The sequence below is a fragment of the Microtus ochrogaster genome, chromosome 8 (genome assembly GCF_000317375.1).
Source record: "Microtus ochrogaster isolate Prairie Vole_2 chromosome 8, MicOch1.0, whole genome shotgun sequence".
Classification (NCBI taxonomy): Eukaryota; Metazoa; Chordata; class Mammalia; order Rodentia; family Cricetidae; genus Microtus; species Microtus ochrogaster.
Genome location: NC_022015.1, coordinates 68,358,496 through 68,368,222, shown reverse-complemented (window position 1 = coordinate 68,368,222; position 9,727 = coordinate 68,358,496). Strand labels below are relative to the sequence as shown.

The following is a 9,727-nucleotide window of genomic DNA, read 5'->3' as shown; positions in this document are numbered from 1 at the left end:
GAAAGCCGAGCGCCGCGCTGCCGGCAGCGCACGCTGTGGCGGAGGGATCCGCGCTGCACCTGAGGCGAGCGGAAGAGAACGGCGGCCGGAAGGGTCCGCGCCTCAGCCTCACGAGAGCAGGCCATGGAGGGAGTCCACGGCTGCCCCCGCCATGAGCCGCCTCCCTGGCTCCCTCCTCACCACAGTCCCTGCGCTCACCCGCGGCGGGGAGCCAACTGTCCCCGGAAGAGCGGGAGACGGCCACTCTGTACCCACTAGAAGCTGGGTGCGCTTGGCAAGCCTTGGCTGACAGGAAATGGCTTCCACACAGAGGGTTTAGCCAGCCCCGTCTTAGCAAATGCCGTCTTCCCACTACTCACTCGGATCGTGCAAGTCTTGGTATCCCTTGAAGTCTTGGTCAATGGAAGAAGCTGCAGCCCACGGGAAGCCCACGCTGAGCTCAAAAGCGGGGTCACAGGCCACCCTGAGGGATGGTCTCCTCACGACGCGCCAGGCGACCTCATCCCAAGGCGGGGAGATGTCGTCTGAACTAGGAAGTCCTCTCAGCGAAAGAATCTCCGGCCCACGCACGCACAACAGTCTCAAAAGTGGAATCCTTGCCCCTGACAAAAGAATCCGCCCCTACGTCACGCAAGAGTTGTACAGTCTTCATACATGGCTCCTCTCTTTCAACCCATTTCAGAAGCTTACTTGCCTCGCATGGTGAATAAGCACCTAACTTACAAAAAAATACGTCGAAGCATGTGGCCATTGCTGTCTTCAAAAACACTAGGCGGAAGGATATATAAAAATATTAAAACCGCGAAACTCTGAGAACTTTGGCTTCGACTGTGCGCCGCAGTTTTGTTTTTTTTTTTTTTTTTAGGTTTGCTTGGCACTTACGGGTTTTTCTTTAAAAACAGCTTGAAAACTTTTAAGTGTTTTCCAATCTCAATAGAATATGCTTTTGAACACGATGACCTGTCGCCACAAAAGTTTTTCTCCACCTTTTAATTAAAAACCACGCAAAGAGCCCCTCATTTTTAGGTGGTACGTATGTTGGTGGACAGTAGTCATCAGAGAAAAGGCACGCTGAAATTCACATGAGTAGTACAAACAGAAAGCCAAAGGAGAAATCTATTAATACCAAAGGGCAGTATATAATGAGGACTGTTTTCTCTAACAACAGAAAGAGAATGCATATCCCTGAGGAGAGAAGGGGAAAATATCTTGTTTGGTTTTAGGGTTTTTCATGACCATATTTCTCTGTGTAGCCCTGGCTGTCCTAGAATTCTCACTGTAGACCAGGATGGCCTCGAACTCATAAAGAACTGCCTGCCTGCCTCCCGAGTGCTACCACGCCTGGCTAAAAAAATTTTTCTTTTTTTCTTTCTTTCTCTCTTTTTTCTCCCTTTTTTCTTTCTTTCTTTCTTTCTTTCTTTCTTTCTTTCTTTCTTTCCTTCCTTCCTTTCTTTTTTAATTTTCCAAAACAGTTTATCTGTGTAGTTCTGACTGTCCTGGAACATTCTCTATAGGTCAGGCTGACCTCGAACTCATATAGATCTGCCTGCCTCTGCCTTCCAAGTGGTAGGTTTAAGTTTGGTCCACCACCACCTAACTTTTTTTTTTTTTTGTTTTTTTTTTTTTTGCGAGACAGGGTTTCTCTGTAGCTTTGGTACCTGTCCTGGAACTTGCTCTTGTAGACCAGGCTGGCCGCGAACTCCCAGAGATCCGCCTGCCTCTGCCTCCTGAGTGCTGGGATTTGGTAATATTGGTAGAGTTGACTATCAAGAAAATGCTTCACTGTGCTTATTCCGTGTGTGTGTGCGTGCGTGTGTGTGTGTGTATGCGTGTGTGCACATGCGTGTATGTGCATGCCCACTTGTGTATGTATATATATATATATATATACATGTATGTATGTAAAGTCTTGAAAGCCTGCATTTATACTAGAAGACTCAAAGTGTACATGCTAAATAAGCTACAACATTGTTGAGCTCTTCCTCTTGCCCATTTTTTTTATTTCTATCAAACAGCTCCCATTTTATGCTTTTTAAAAGTTCTGAACACTGAAGCTAACAAAAGTGAAAAGACAAGGAGGTAGTCAGAATGTAAAGCTGTGTTCTATAATGCTGCACACTTAAGAAGGATAATTAATGGGAGTAGGATATCCATAGTAATGCTTTCAGGGGTTGGCTGCTCTGAAGACCAACATGTTATAAAATGACATGGGGTAATAATTCTGAGATTTTCATAGTAAATCTGGTGGTGACCATCACAAAGATCCCTTCTTGCTTACTAATATTTTGTTAATGTATTATTAATTCATGAACATTGTACCATAAAACAGGTTAACATAAGACAATTATATTTTCTCCTAGAAAGAAATGGCTATAATGCATTTCACTTTGGGCATTTTGTCCTCTGAATTGTGTGACATCATTTCATAATAAAGGCCACAAGCTACATATACATTTGCAGAAAAGTAAGCATTGCACCATAAACACTGCAATCATAATGAAAAGGTGAGATATTTAATTTTTTTTTTGAGACAGATTTCTGTGAGTAGTCCTGGCTATCTTGGAACTTGATCTGTAGACCAGGCTGGCCTTGAACTCTAAGATCCACCTGCCTATGCTTTGCAAGTGCTAGTACCTCGCAAGTACCTCCTGCAAGATGTTTACTTTTAAAAGCAAGAGTCTCCTAAAAGTGAATCCCTTTTTGTTCCTCTTTCAACTCAAGCCCATGCTCCTGGCCCTCAAAATATAATCCAGTGCATCTGGATTTGGACAAAGAAGACATAAAGAACCTGGGTGATCTAACAGAAAGTGGACATACCCCTTGATCAAGGGTATTATGGATTGGTCACTAATGATAATCTGTAAAATAGTAGCTGAGCCTCAAGTGGTATCTTTCCCAATGTTATTTTCTTTTCTCTTCTTTTCTTCTTTCTTTCCTTCTTTCTTTCATTCTTTGTGTGTGTGAGCAGTGAACTTTACTGGCAGTATTTAGAGAGCAGGGCTCCTTAAAACCCTCCCTCTTCTGGGGTCTGGGTTGGAAATTGTGAAGGGAGATACTCAGTGTTAGGGGCTGAGTTGTGACAGGGACTCTTTAGCAGCAAGGACTTCTCTCATCCTCTCATGTTCTTGTTGAGGTGGGTGATCCAGCGCTGCTTACTCATTGACAGCCATGTAGGCCCTGAAATCAAACCAACCACCCTGTTGCTGTAGCTGTTTTCATTGTCATACCAGGCATGAGCATCACAAAATTGTCACTGAGAACAATGCCAGCCCCAGCACCAAAGATGCAAAAGTGGGCATCCCTATTCAAGTCATAGGAGACAATTTCATCCTCAGTATAGCCCAAGATGTCATTTAGTGGGCCCTCCAATTCCTGCTTCTTGGTGTCATCAGACTTGGCAGCTTTCTCTGGGCACAGGTCAGATCCAAAAAAGACACACTAAGTTTAGAAGCATGGAAGGTTATGCCAGTGAGCTTGTCATTCAGTTTTGGGATGGCCTTGCCCACAGCCTTGGCAACACCAGTATGTGCAGGGATGATGTTCTGGTTAGCCCTATAATCATCACATTACAGCTTTCAGAGGGGTCATCCACAGACTTCTGGGTGGCAGCGATGGCATGGACTGTGGTCTTGAGTCCTTCCACTATGCCAAAGTTGTCATGGATGACCTTGGCCAGGGGTAAGGGATGCTAAACAATTGGTGGTACAGGAGGCATTGCTGACAATCTTGAATGAGTTGTCATACTTCTTCTGGTTCACACCCATCACTAGCATGGGGGGTGTCAGCAGAAGGGGCAGCGATGAATATCCTTTTGGCTTCACCATTCAAGTGGATCCATGTTGGTGAAGACACCAGTAGACCTCACAACATACTTGGCACCAGCATCACCCCATTTGATGTCAGTGGGGTCTCATTCCTGGAAGGTGGAAATACCCTTCCTGTTCATGATAAGTTTCCCATTTTCAGCCTTGACTGTACTGTGGAACTTGCCATGATAGAGTCATATATACCATGATAGAGCATGTAGACCATGTAGTTGAGATCAATGAAGGAGTCATTGAAGGCAACAATCTCCACTTTGTCAGAGTTGAAGGCAGCCCTAGTAACCAAGCACCCAATGTGGCCAATCTGTTCACTTCAACCTTTCCTATTGTGCCCCAGGGATGAAAAGATGTGGCTGTCTTAGCAAAGAGTTTCCAACGCTCCCAATGTTATTTTCAAAGTTTTTTGTTTGGTATCTTTTCAGGAGAAATTCTCTTGAACACCAATTTATGTGCAACAGAGATGAATATGTGTATTATATTAAACCATACAAAGACAGCTGGGATTGATAATATAAATACACTTCAGAAAAAGTCAGTAAAGTGGAGAATAGATGGTGCTATTATCCTATAACTTACAAGAGTAACACAGATTTTTTTTAAAAAAAAAAGTGTGCCAGACTATGCAAAGATCTTTCCTCTTCATGACATTACTTCTGCTCTTGTAATATAAAGTTAAATCAACAGTAAATAAAGGGACCATAGGACTCCGTTGTCTATGGAAGTCCTGATTTGTTCCCGTTATCCCTAGTTCACTCTATACAAGAGTTCACACTTAAGTGATAATTGTATGAGCACTAGAATAATAAAGGAAAACTACCGAAATTTTCATTAAATGATAATAAGTAATCTCAAATGTTTGGTCCACTTAACTTATGGCCTAGGGAAAGGAAGAAGAACAGACATGAGCAAGAATTATTACCATGAACTTGAGGTTAATCAAATAGGAGATCATTCTTTATAGTGACAGTGGATAGACATGGGAACAGGAATCTGCAGTATTTTTTTGTTTTGTTTTTTGTAAGGTCTGTCTCTCAGCTCTGAGTTTCTTTCATTTCTCTCTTCTTAACTCAGACAATCAAGGACAACCTAAAAAGGACTTGCATTTTCAACCTGATCTAAAGAAGGAGCAAAACTTCTGAAGATTTAACAAGTAGAACAGAAAGATATCAAACTAAGAAACACATCCTTTCTGAAAAGACAGGCAGCTCCCTAAAGCTTGCTGGCCAACCAGCCTAATAGAATCCTTGAGTTTCTTTCATGTTCAGTGACAGACCCTGTCTCAAAAGTAAAGGTGAGCGCAATGGAAGAAAGACATCCAAAATCAGCCTCATACCCCTACCTACACACATACTCATGCAAACCACACACATGTGCGCGCACACACACACACACACACACACACACACACACACACGAAGAGAGAGAGACTTTATGAAAGAGTTGGAAGTATGGATGGTACTCTGATCCTGATTCAAGCAAACAAACAAACACGGGTAACAGACAACTGAAAGCTTGAAGACAAGATATTTGATAGTGAGAATTTTCAATATTTAAGTATAATATTAGATATCTATTTTTAGGTTTTTAAAAGTATATTACTTAGGGGCAGACTGAGAAGCCAATGATAATGGCACTGGGATTTGTTTCTACTGCCTGTACCGGATTTTTGGGATCCTATTCTGTTTGGATGCACACCTTCCTACCTAAGCCAGGATGGAGGGGGGAGGGCTTTGGACTTCCCACAGGGCAGGGTACCCTGCCCTCTCTTAGGACTGGAGGGGGAAGGGAACAGGAGGAAAGTGGGAGGAGGGGAGGAAGTGGAAATTTTGATTGGTATTATTTATAAAGTAATAAAAAGAAAAAAGTATGTTACTAGAGATATATTGCATTTTAGCAGATAAGGTGATAGTTTATAAGAAACTTATTTCACAAGTAGAGGGAAGGAAGGCATATAGGAAAGAATATGTGTGTGTGAAAGGTGAAATGATTGGCTTTGAACTGGTAATTTTTGACCCTAAAGAATGAGACAGAAGGGGCTGGAGAGATGGCTCAGTGGTTAGGAGCACCAGCTGCTTTTCCAGAGGACCTGGGTTCAATTCCCAGGACCCACATGGCAGCTTACAACTGTTTGTAACTCCAATTCCAGGGGATCTGACACCTTAACACCAATGCACATACAATAAAGTTAAATAAATTAAAAAATAAAAGAATGAAAGAGAAAAGACATTTAAATTTTTTTTATTTTAGCATTTGACATAGAAGGAAAGAGAGAAACTGAATGACTTATGGCCAGGTCATTTTATATTTCACTGATTTCCTAAAAGGAAGGAAAAACTAGACTGTAGCAGAAAAGTGATAGGGTTTGGGGAGATGGTTCAGTAGTTAAAAGCACAGGTTCAGAGGACTTGGGTTCTATTGCCAACACCTGCACAAAAGCTCACAACCATCTGCAACTTCGGTTCTAGAAAATCAAATGCTCTTTTAGGCTTACACACAAGTGTATTATATACATATATATATGTGTGTGTGTGTGTGTGTGTGTGTACTATATATACTCATACACATAAAATAAATAAAAATTTTTCAAAGGAAGAAAAGGAAAAGATTATCTAGGAAATCACTATTACATAATACGTCAACTGAGAGTAAAAAAAAAAAATGCCTATAGCGCCACAGTCCTCACTTTAACTAGCCAAGTCAGTAACAACCCTTCATTCCTCAGAGACAAGGAATCAGCTTCATCGAAAGTGCTCTATCCCAAGGCAACAGATTTAAGTAAAAAATGTTCTTTGGAGTCTGAGATTACCTCTGCTACCTTCTCCAAATCCCAAAGCATCTAAGTAGCTAGAAAACATACATGCTATGATTACCTCTGCTACCTTCTCCAAATCCCAAAGCATCTAAGTAGCTAGAAAACATACATGCTATCAGCATCCTTCTCTCAGCTCCAAGTGTAACAGAGGGATTTAAACACTTATCTGAAAAATCATGCATTTAGAAAACTTTTTACCTAGATAAGTATTGGCCCAAAAAGATTAATTATAAATTAACCACTTAAAATAAATACACTTCATTCGGTGGATATAAATTTCACCTTTATTCAAAAGAAGACTTATGGGAAGAGAGGAATCTAGAATTGATTCTGGGAAGATGGCAATAAACTAAATGCCAGGTGTCTATCATGACATTTAATCATGAGTGGTTTGTCATAGTCTGTCTGATGTAACTATTTTGGAACTCTCAAGTCCAGTGAAGGCTTACAACTTCCAGAGGAAGTCTCGTCTAGACTGATTGCAAGTCATTTTAGTTCATTTCAGCTCATAGCTCATGCCCACTTCTGCAGTCCCTTTAGGAAAACACCAAGATTCTTGTTCCTGGAGGAAAAGTCAGGATATGCAATAAGAAACAAGAGTTGGTTCTGTACATACCAAACCCCCTCTATTTCCCTCTTCTTCCTTTTCTCTCTCTCTTCCCTCCTTCCTTCCATTTTGTTATGTTTTGTGACAGTGGTGGATGGGAACACAGTGGTTCACATGCAAGACCAAGGCTGTAGCCCATGCTGGGCTCTGTATTGTGATTACGGATCATTATACTAATCACAGAGATAGTGACAGAAAGGGGAAGTGTCACTGTTGCACAATGGTCACACAAACTTGCTGCCTGCCAGGGTTGCAATACCCTCCTCTGCAAGCTGAAGCAACAGCCAGGCATTTAAAGGGCCCGCATCTTTTCCCTTCCTTTCCTGTTTCTGTTTCCCCCATTTTGGGAGGAAGACTTTGAGGAGTTGTACAAAAAGCAACTACACATCCGGAGGAAATTAGAATCTTGTTGCATGTTCCTAGAGAAAGGCAAAAGCTCAGAAATACCTGTGTGGACATTCAACATTGTATGTTCCTCAGGCTCACCCTTGGCATGGCCACAATGATATTTAAAATAATGTCAGAAAGCAGCAAGCCTGGGAGGAGTTGAGGGAAGCCTCAATTTTGCTCTGGGGCAGGCTGCTGCTTAGTTCTAGGTAATCTCATGATCAGTGTTATCACATCAATAGACACAAATGTCCAGTTTTTAAAACAACTGTCACAAGGCACACAAAAAATAGTGGAGTGTGATCCATTCAAAGGGGAGGAAAACACCAACCAACCAATCACACAAACAAACACCAACCAACCAATCACACAAACAAACAAACAAGCCAGAACCTGCCACCGAAAAAGACCAGAATCTTGAAAAAGACTTTCAAGCAATTATCTTCAAAATAAGGTTGACCCTAATGAAATAGACCAAACCATCATCCACAGGAATTGACCCAAAGAAACTTCTTGATGTAGTGAAGTATGACATAGCTTGATGCATAATGAGGCTGAAGCTTGATCTGGGAATACAGATTACTAACAGGCAACAGAATTCAGCCAATCCCAGAAGCTAGCCCCTTAAGCAACCCCAGACTGAAGGCTATCAAATTATGCCCAGATAAAACAATGTTGAACCATATAAAATAGGTAATCGCTGTAAGTTATTTCTTGCCTTTCTGGTTATAAAAGTGGTTTTCCACTTTTTAAGGGGCTGGAGGCTTTCTGGTTCATCTTTGTGCTGGAATGCATGGTTAATTAAATATGAGTATAGAATTAGGACATTTTCAGAAAAAGAAATTATCTGAACTTGACCTAACAATCTTTCCAAGATGGTTAATGGTTCCCCAAAGTTAAAAAACAAGAAAGATCAAATCCAAAATTAGAAAATAACAGATAGAACCCAAGATGAAGTACAAGAAAATCTCAGAGTGACATTAAAAGGAGGTTCCAAGGACAACACAAAAATAAGCCACTAGCCCTGCAGAGAGTTGAGATGGCCTCAGTTTATTCTAGACCAGTGGCCAAGTGCAGTGAGAGAGACAGTTTCAAAACAATTAGGGAAGAGTGAACCACAGCAAGCATGAGAAAGCAAATAAGCTAAATTTCCCCCCAGCTGAACCTCCAACCCCTATTAAGTAACATACCTAGGAAAAACTCAGTAAAATCCAGTTTGGGAACAAAACTTTACTCTAGAAGAAACAGAGCTTCTTCCCAAGGGTCAGTGACAGAATGATGCTGCAAAGACTAGGGATGAATCACAAGGTGGTCAGAAATAAAGCACGGGCTGATACTGGAAAATATCAATACTTCGCCATTATTATTAAGAATACTCCATCAGAACAGCAACTAAATGCCATGTATAAAGGGCCCATTCCTATAATATCAACACTTGGCAGGAGAAGGCAGGAGAATTAGAGATATGAATCTATTCCTGAGTTAGAAACCAGCAGGGGCTGTATGAGAAATTGTCTCAAAAAAGTAATAATAAAAGAATTGCCACTTTAAATATTGGAAGTAAAATACAGTGTTAAAATATTTTAAATGACACCAAAGTTACTCAGAGAAACCCTGTCTCAAAAAAAAATTTTAAGTGAACGAATTGGGAATGTCTGCTGTGGCTACCATAGAAAAGAAGATACGTGTGAAAATAGTGCTAAGAAATTGCCTTGAAATGCAGGGAATAAGTGTGAGAGAGAAATATAATAAAACACAGGGCAGTTAAGAGCTTGGAGACTAGATTAAAAGTTCCCAACAAGAGATACACCTATGTGTGGAAAAGCAGTATTTGAAATGATGCACCCTTGACATTCTTCTGATTGAAGATATATTATAATTCTCCATTAAAAAATGAATGCCGAGTGGGGTAATAAAAACTTCTGGGTATACTATAGTGATGATGTAAAACCATAAAAGCAAAGAAAAAATTTAAGCCTCTACCAAGAAAAAAGATTAAATGCAAACATATGCAAGGGTAAAAGCCCCTCACCCCAGTGACATCATAGATACTCTAAGACAATGTCTGAATTTGTAAGTGTAAAGAGGACATTACTA

General features: G+C 40.9%; 1 pseudogene; it reads right to left on the bottom strand.

The window, feature by feature from the left end:
- Positions 1-3,109: 3,109 nt before the first annotated feature.
- On the bottom strand, positions 3,110-8,991 carry LOC106143881 (annotated as a pseudogene).
- Between the last annotated feature and the right edge of the window lie 736 nt (positions 8,992-9,727).